Below are 8,605 nucleotides of genomic sequence, written 5' to 3' on the forward strand. Positions count from 1 at the left end.
TAGCATATATTCTCTTTTTTTCCTCCAGGAACTGAATTTATTCCTTGGTTGGAATGGATATAACCCTCGTTTCAATTATCAAGAGCTGCTGATCAATTAGTAACAGTGGCATGCCAGAGTTGGATTCTGTTCTGAATCATATCTGCCTTAATGAATAACCTTTAGGATACGTTTAAATGCAGCATGGGGCTTAGAGATTTCCCACAGACTGGCTCACTTGAAATCACTGGGAATCTTTCAAATCCCACAAGAAACGTATGCTTTGATTTAAGAACTAGATGCTCATGTAAAAATTTGGCTCTGCATTTCTTTCTTATTGTGATAAAGCAAATGAATCACTCTGGGGCTTCCTTGCTGATGGCATTGGTGGATGTCTCTCAAAGAGCATGCTTTGGGTGAGTAGGCAGATATTGCTGTTAGTGCTGAAGAGAGCTATTCAGCGATGCCTTCACAAAAGGGTTATATGCAGCTCTTGCATAGAGCTTTGTATTGATCTTTTCCCCCTTTATGCAGTACCTGCCTGATGCAGGTATAATGTTGCTTTCAGGACAATCTTTCTGGCTCACTAGGGCCTGCAGACTGAAACCTGCAGTCTGTGAAGTCTAAAGATGCAGGAATTAAGTGTCTTCCATCACCTCCCCATGTTCTTGATGCACTTCTGACAGAATTGCGTTCTGTGAGTTGCAGGAGTGCTCAAGTCAGTTGTCTGACACTAGCACAGAAAGCCCTGCAGTATGGATTAGGAAGACTTGATGATGAACCAAAAGGAAAGGAACAGCTGTAAGAATTCATTTGTTATTCTGAACCATGACTCCCATGCTTGGGATAAATGTATCCAGTTCTGCTGACGCAGGAGCCAAGTGCTTTGTTTATCACAGAAGAACACCCATAGGTGAAAAGTTCTTATCTCCACTTTTCCACCTTCAGTACAATTTTAAAAGTGTGTGTAGCTGTACAAAGCATGATGGTGCTGTTCTTTCCCTTTAGAACAACGTATCTGAGGGGAAATATGTTTGTGCTGGATGTGTGGCTTATTTTTGTGTTTTATTGGTTTATTGCTGCCTTTCAGTGAAGTTTTTAAAATAAGGTTTCTCAGCCTTCCGGCAGTAACCTTACAGATGATTCATATGAAAATGGACTGACTTTGATCTGGATGTGCGTGTTCTTACCAGTGGTTCTGCTTGCACAAGCTCACAGCAGTGTGGCATGCTGACAACAGCCAGGGTTTCAGTTGTGCGTTACATTCTATCTTCTCTTGTTCCTTGCAGCTTGTGCAGTCAATGAGAGTGACATGCCTGCAGGGGAGGGCAGAAGTTATTTGCTTCTTGAATGTAACCTTGTCTTCCAGTTCACAATTGGGAATAGGAAGTTTTTGCTAGGTGGCTGGTATGAAGAACTGGGAATCCTTCCAAGTCTCCTTTGGAGTGGAATTTGTTCAATTAAAATACCATCAGAATTCCTGGGCCAAGTGCAATTGGGGAAAAAATAAAAATAAAAAATTAATGATACTATACTGATTGCTTTAAGTGGAAAATAAGTGATTATTACCTGTGTGAATAAACAGAAGTCTTTTTTATTTGTTATTTCCTTTGTTTTCTGCAGAGCTGAACTCCTCTGGTAATTCATAGGTAGTAAACATACTTAGTAAGTACCTGAAGTCCTTTACCATGTAGTCTTTTATAAGTGTTTTCTGTGACTTTGAGCACCCATGCAGGCTGATGTGTAGTAATTGCTTGCTTTAGTTTATGGTGATGACGCTAATTTAAGATAAAGTTTATTGATAAATAATATACTAATATTGAATAAACTTGTTTCAATACTGCGTTATTTTACTGTAGTGAAAAGCCCATGCCGCTCCATGTTCCACAACTGATGAGTGTACGCTCTTTAAAGAGAGGAACAGATCTTTGTAAACATTTATTTAACAATTCATTTATTTTGAGACTGTGTAACTGGAAAAGCCTGGTGGTTTCATTGTATTTCTGCTGGAGTTTATTTTATTCCTTTTATGTCTCTCAGGGTTGTCACTTAAACTGAGAATTTTCCAGATTTGTTGACCAAGAGTAGTAACTCTGGGTGTAGAGTGTTGTGTGTATGTAACATGTGAAAGATTACAATGCAAGCCAGAAAAGTGATGCTTTCAAAATATCCTGTAAAATTATAGCATTGTAGTGGCCCTGAGTTGTACCATGGGAGGTTCAGGTTTGATGTCCAGAAAAATTTCTCCTTGGAGTGGCGAGGCATTGGAGTGACTTGTCCAAAGAGGTGGTGGAGTCACTGTCCCTGGTTGTGTTGAAGAAACATGTAGATGTGGCGCTGACATTGTTTAGTGGGCATGGTGGTGATGGGTCTGTGATTGGACTAGATGATCTTAGAGGTCTTTTCCAACCTCGACGATTCTGTGGTTCTATGCTGTACAAAGTAGGATGATCTATTTAACTTGAGGTACTTCAGTCCTTGTAGAGGGCCTTACATTTCTCAAGCTGCAGCTCTGCTGAGAAGAAGACAGAAAAAGATAGGTTTTGAGGAATCGCTTTTCTCTTGAGAGCACGCTGATGCTGCCAGTGCTGTCATCTTTGAGGAAGTGCTAGGATCTTGCAGCATCACCTATTTCTGGTCTGTTTATGTGGGATTGTATTACTACTTATCCCTAGATCGGAGTGAGCACAGGACTGTTCCTATTCCACTCCATATCACACAGCCAAGGCAGCACCTGTTACAGCCACACAAGACTATTTCCTCTGAAGTCTGAACTTCATATGACATTGGTGAATCCAGTTGTAAGCTCTGTAAGTGAAGAGAGATAGGGAAACACTATAAATTCATGAACCTTTCCACTCCTGAAGCCGCTGACATGATTAGAGGTGGTGATGAGTAGTGTACAGCGGGTTCTAGACAACCTTTTTCCTTCTCATGGGCCTGATATGAGTGGCACTGCCCAGAATCAAGACTGCATGATGGAGTCCAGTCCTGCTGGGCTAGTAGCTTACTGCTGGACTAGGCTGGGGTGTATGGAAGAATTCTCTGTTTGCTTGCAAGCTGTCAGTGTCTCAGTGGATATAGTTGCCTCTGAGGCTTGTAATGAAGCTTTACTCTGCTGCACTTTTTTTTTCTTTTCTTTGAAGCTTAATAGCAGAAGTTCCTGAAGTTCTTTAATTGTGAGGCAGTTTTAACTTGGTTTAAATACCTCAACACACGTGACTGTATTACATAATTTTGAGGAAAATTAAGAAAGTGTTAAAGTACAGATTCTGAAAATGTTCTACAAAAAGAAGAAAGAAAATAAGAATTCTTGCCAGTAATTCTGTTAGCAGAACCCGTGATCTTCCTTTTCCAGCTCATGCAAAAGGGCCAAAATGCAAAAAAAGCATTAGGAAAATGAACTAAAAGTAAAACGAGAGCTTCTGTAGCACACCCTGCTAGATGGGTGTGTAATTGGAAAACTTCCAGTCCCTTTTGTTGCTTAACTGCTTGGATTTTGGCCTGCTTTCTGCAGTGTCCCAGAAGTGCCTCTGTTTTGAATGATTAGTGTTGACAACCTGATATTTTGTCTCTCTGTTCAAACACTTTAAGAATGGCTCTAATGGAAAAAATTCCTGGTAGGCAGACATCCCAAGTCTGCTTGGTGGATTTCAGTTTATGCTGTGACTAGTTACAAACCAGCAAGTGCCTGTCTTCAGGATTTAATTCAGTTCAGAGGAAATTATTTATTCTGCATTGAAACTTTTGCTTTAGAGCTACTGCTGTGGTAACTTCTAGCAGTACTTCTGCAGCAGAACTCTATCAGACGGCCAGCACTAAAATGCATGGTTAACATGGCATATTTTCAAGTAATCTTTAATGGTGATAAGGAAATAAGTACAAGTAAAGCAGCAATCACTGTGGTATACCTATCAATATTGGAAAAGGTGATTATCCTCCTAGGAGGATTTTGCTGCCTCTCTCTAGTTGCTGCAGTAAGTACTATTATAGTCTACTGTAAAATTCAATTTAGTATGGACTTTAATCTCAGTCAGACTGTTAGAACAGGGAAAATACTCTCTTCTTTAGAGGTGCAATCCCATGGCTGCTAAGTGAATAAAAAAATGAATTAGCACACCTCTGTCTTGTGTTGCTTTCGGCACTCAGGGAATTTCATGGTGAGGTGCGTCAGGGAGCTGACCTGACTGACAGCTAGCTCTTATTTCTTTCTGGTTAACTTTCAGTCGCATCAGTTCTCTGAGCTGACTCACTGCATTAGAGCATGAGTTCCAGAGGACAGGCCAAAAGCAGGACTGCAGCAACCTGAGTTGAGATTGCCTGAAGGTGTGGTTTCTTGTTATTCTTGATCTTGTCTCATTGTGGATTGCCTCATATCCTTTTCTCTTCCGGTAAGGGTGGCTAAGGTGTGCATTTCATGTTGGCTGTTTGTGCTCCCAGCCTGATGTTTTTCAGAAACTTTCAGTTTTCAGGCAAGCGAAAACTTTGTCTGGGTTTTGGTCCAGGTTGGAAGAAAAACTTCCGGATGTCCTACCAGCTCAGAGTTCAGAGATTCAGGCACTCAAACTGAAATCTGTGGCTCTGTCTTCGTTAGCAAATCGGACTGTCTGTGGACACAAGAATTCAGTTGCCTCTGCTGATAGAAATCTTCCTGCGTGCTTTTGGCCTGGGGCAACTGATGTACTCTCAGTAGAGATCCTGATAGCCAGTTTGAAGACAGCAAACTGAGGTTAAGAGAACATGAGGAAGATGTAGAATGTTCCGCACCAGTGAGTCCTCATGCAGGAGTGTAGTCCAAAGCATGTTTGATCAGCATTCTTTCACTGGCCTTCCAGTTTAGGTGCAACACTTGTGTTCCTTTGAGGAGATCTGAAGCTTGTATTGACAGCTGGGGACTTGCAGAGTTGCTGCTCCATATGCATTCCATGGAGGTGGGTTAAAGCTCTTATGTCTCTGAATATATAATTCCAGCAGAAAACCTAGCTTAAAAATTCACTCTTCTTGTTGTAGTACTTCACTTATATGATGGGCAGTGAGCAGCCATTGCAAATCTTAGGCCTCAGTAGCCACCAGGCACATAATCTGCTAATATGTGCTGTCTGTAGGAAAGGAATATTTCAAAAAAACTTCTATTAGAATTAAATTGCAAGTAAAGCCTATATCATTTCCAGCAGGGATCATAAAATCACTTAATACCTGCACATAACATACAAAAAGTCTTGACCAAATATGATGTAAAAAAAACTATTTTCCATTTTACTATACTTGGACTTTCAATAAAAATGTAAGTCAGAACTGAGAGATCACCTCTCTGCCTTTCTTGACAGAAGATAAAATATTCTTCAGATTAGCAATGCAGAACAACAATATTACATTGGAATTAGTTATGTTGGCAAGCCTTTGGTGCAGAAAATGAAGAGACTGAGAAATGAGAACTGTGGAGTTAGGGTTAACAAAGATGTTTCGTGAGCTTAATTTGGACTCATTTGCTGAATGCTGGTAAAACTGGTCTGTAAATTTTGTAGTTTAATGTGCTGGCTTTGCATCCAGATATCTTTGGACAAATCTGAGTACTCCTAGAAGGGACAGGCTGGTTACTGTAATCAAAATGAGTGTGTGAGTGGGTTGTGGCTGCCACTTATTTATTTATTCATTTCCCCCATTATTTCTGATGTTTCTTTATCCTGAGTACCTGACTGATTCTTTCTTATCTTTTAGAAGCTTAAGAGGAGGCTGACACAGAGAAATTCACATTAGTACTTTACAAATGCAGAATAAGATGCATTTTTTGTCAGCTGTGCCAGCCATCTAGTTTGTGTAAAGCTGAATTTGTATTTCGTTGGCAATTATTCAGATTTGCATATATGTAGCTTTCCTATTCATGTTACTATCTGTTCCAGGAAAAACATAAATCTGTTTTTTCGCATAAATGACTGATATCTTACCAGTTCATCAGTTGAACCTGAATGGAGTTCAAAGCCTAGGTTGAATCTTGCAGTTAGATCTTGCATTCTGAGTTATTGCAATTCATTGGTAACAAGCCATTTAGAATATTAATTGATCCAGAAATTATTTGGGATGAGAATTTTTGTATTAAAACTTTATATAGAATAAAGAAGGATTAGATTAAGGACTACTGATTTGGCAGTTGGAATTGATGGATTCATGAGCTTCATCTGGTAATATCTCCTAGGTTCAGGAGTGAGCTTGCTAGCCTGGGATTTACAGTCTGCTATGATTATGGAAACCTAGCTGTTAGATTGGTTTGTAGTCAAAATGACAGCATGGTATTATAGAGTAGATCTAGTCCAGATTGGCTTGTTTTATTGTGTTAGTGTTTTTGTTTGTTTGTTTTTCTTAAATAAAATGATTGCATTCCTTTTTTTCTATTCTTTTGGTATTTGTTTTTACTCGAAAATGTAGTGTCGTGTCAGACCTTCTAAAATGCATAACCTTGTTTGAAATTATGGTGATAATTTTGTTTCAGAAACTGTTCTGGAACAATGCCTTTTTTTTTCTCTAAACTTTGATGTCAGTAGTATGGTAGGTTGGTGAACGTGTATAAATACTTCAGAATTAAGTTCAGCACTTATAGTGTTCTGAGCATTTTATTTCAAGGTTTCTTCCATCAGCTGCAGTGCTGGTCATTTGTATTTGTGGGTAATGCATCTGTTTGTGGATTTCATCTGCAGATGATAAGGCACGTCAGGGGATACAAACAGCAAGCTTGCCAACTTAGAGATAGTGAAACCGGAGGAATAGAGAGTAACACGACAGAGAGAGACTTTCCTGGCACACCTCCTCAGAGCACTGGTCACAGCCCAGGCTGCCGGAGTTCAAGGCGCATTTGGACAGCACTCTCAGACAGAGTTTGAATTTTGGGTGGTGATTTGTGGAGCCAGGTGTTGGACTTGATGACCCTTGTGGGGCCCCTTCCAACCCAGGATATTCTGTGATTGCCTGAGGTTTGGAAATAGACTGCAGATAGAGATAAGGGTAGCATTCAGATTTCCTGAGTGAGCTGTCCACTAGGTCACATCTGCTTCAAGCGTGATGGTTGATTTAGATATGATTAATTACTATTCAGTTAAGGATAAATGAGCATCTGTAACTTTTAACATCAAATCAGAAGGGAAGAAGTTTTAAAAATGGTGTGGTTCAATATTAGATTCTTCTGCAATAATTCAAAATCAGTATTGTAGAAAATTGAAAGCAACTTTTGGTAAAGATTGCTTTCCTTTGGAGGTAATTTGTGTATTCATATAGAGAATAACAAAGCAGCAGTAAATCAAGGCTATCCTTTTTGCTCTGCAGCTGAGTTGAATGAGAATGAAATCATGGCTGTTGGAGGCTACTTGGAGTTACCATTGACAAAGCCAAAGGCAGACTTGCTTATCAGACCTGTTTAATCTAGTTTTGCAGCAATTAGCAGCCATCGTGTCGAATGTTAAGAATTCAGCTCAGATGAGTCATATCCGTTTTCTGTTGTGGGATGCAGTGGTGCAGTAACTTGTGAGGCTGGGCAGTTAGTGCTGTCTTGTTGCCATATGGTGTAGTGGAGAGTGCAGTAGTAATTTCAGGTAGGTGGTATTTTCTAGTGAGTATTTTTTTTAGTGTTAGTTTGCAGGTTAATAGTTGTTTCTTGGGAAATTTTGAGCATGGAAAAAAAGCCAGAAACTCAAATAACTTTATATAAACACACATTCTTTGCCCCTCACCCCCGCTTCTTTTGTAGTGCAACCAGCATAAAGCTTTGTCCTCCTCAGTAAGAAGGAGGCTTAAATTTATTCATCTACTCCTTCTTTACTGCCTCCTCTCGCTATACCACTTACTTCTGACAGATGTGAAACATGAGGGGTAACTATGTGAGCAGTCATATTTGACTAAAGTAATATCTCAAATTCTGAATCTAATTTCAAACTTGGTCTACCTAAAAGAGTGGTGAGATTCAGCAGATTTAGAGAGGCCTGAATGGAGCTGTGTGCTGGGAGTCAGATGTGCTAGTTCTGATAAAGCTACTGTGCTTCCAGTTCCAAAAATCCAGCTTAATTAAGAGGCTGGATCAAAATCAAAACTTGTGGGGAAAAGCTAATCTAAGTCAAATTCCAGGTTTTTCCTGAGTGTTACATTTTATTTTAGTTTAAATAAAAAATTAGAAATAAAAATTGTAATTATTGATCTGGAACCTGTGAGAGACTTTGTAGCAGCTAGCACTATAGGCTAACTCTTACGTCTGTAATTGTATCCCTGGCTGGAACTTCCTTTCTTTCTGCTGGCGGTAAGTCCCTCCTCCTTGATCACTTACTAATGAAGCTGTTTACATTTTTAAAAGGATTTGAGGCCTCCGTATCTCAGGGCGAGAATTGCGTAAGTCCACGCGGCGGAGAGCTGTGCAAAATGGGACAGACTCAGGCAAGTTCTGTGAATTGTGATGGCAGTAAGTGGTAGCACCATATGCTGAATTAGTGATGTGTGTTAGTTTCTGTTGGAGGCTGGGTTGTTTAAATTCTGCATACTTCAAAGTAGAGTCATCACTAGATTTGAGATGTTGTTTTCTGCGTGAAGTAGATCTTTCTGTGCAGTGTTTTTGCTGGAACTCGAGGGATATTCCAAATTAAGTTGGACC

Source organism: Meleagris gallopavo, chromosome 2 (genome assembly GCF_000146605.3).
Source record: "Meleagris gallopavo isolate NT-WF06-2002-E0010 breed Aviagen turkey brand Nicholas breeding stock chromosome 2, Turkey_5.1, whole genome shotgun sequence".
In the NCBI taxonomy this organism is placed as follows: Eukaryota; Metazoa; Chordata; class Aves; order Galliformes; family Phasianidae; genus Meleagris; species Meleagris gallopavo.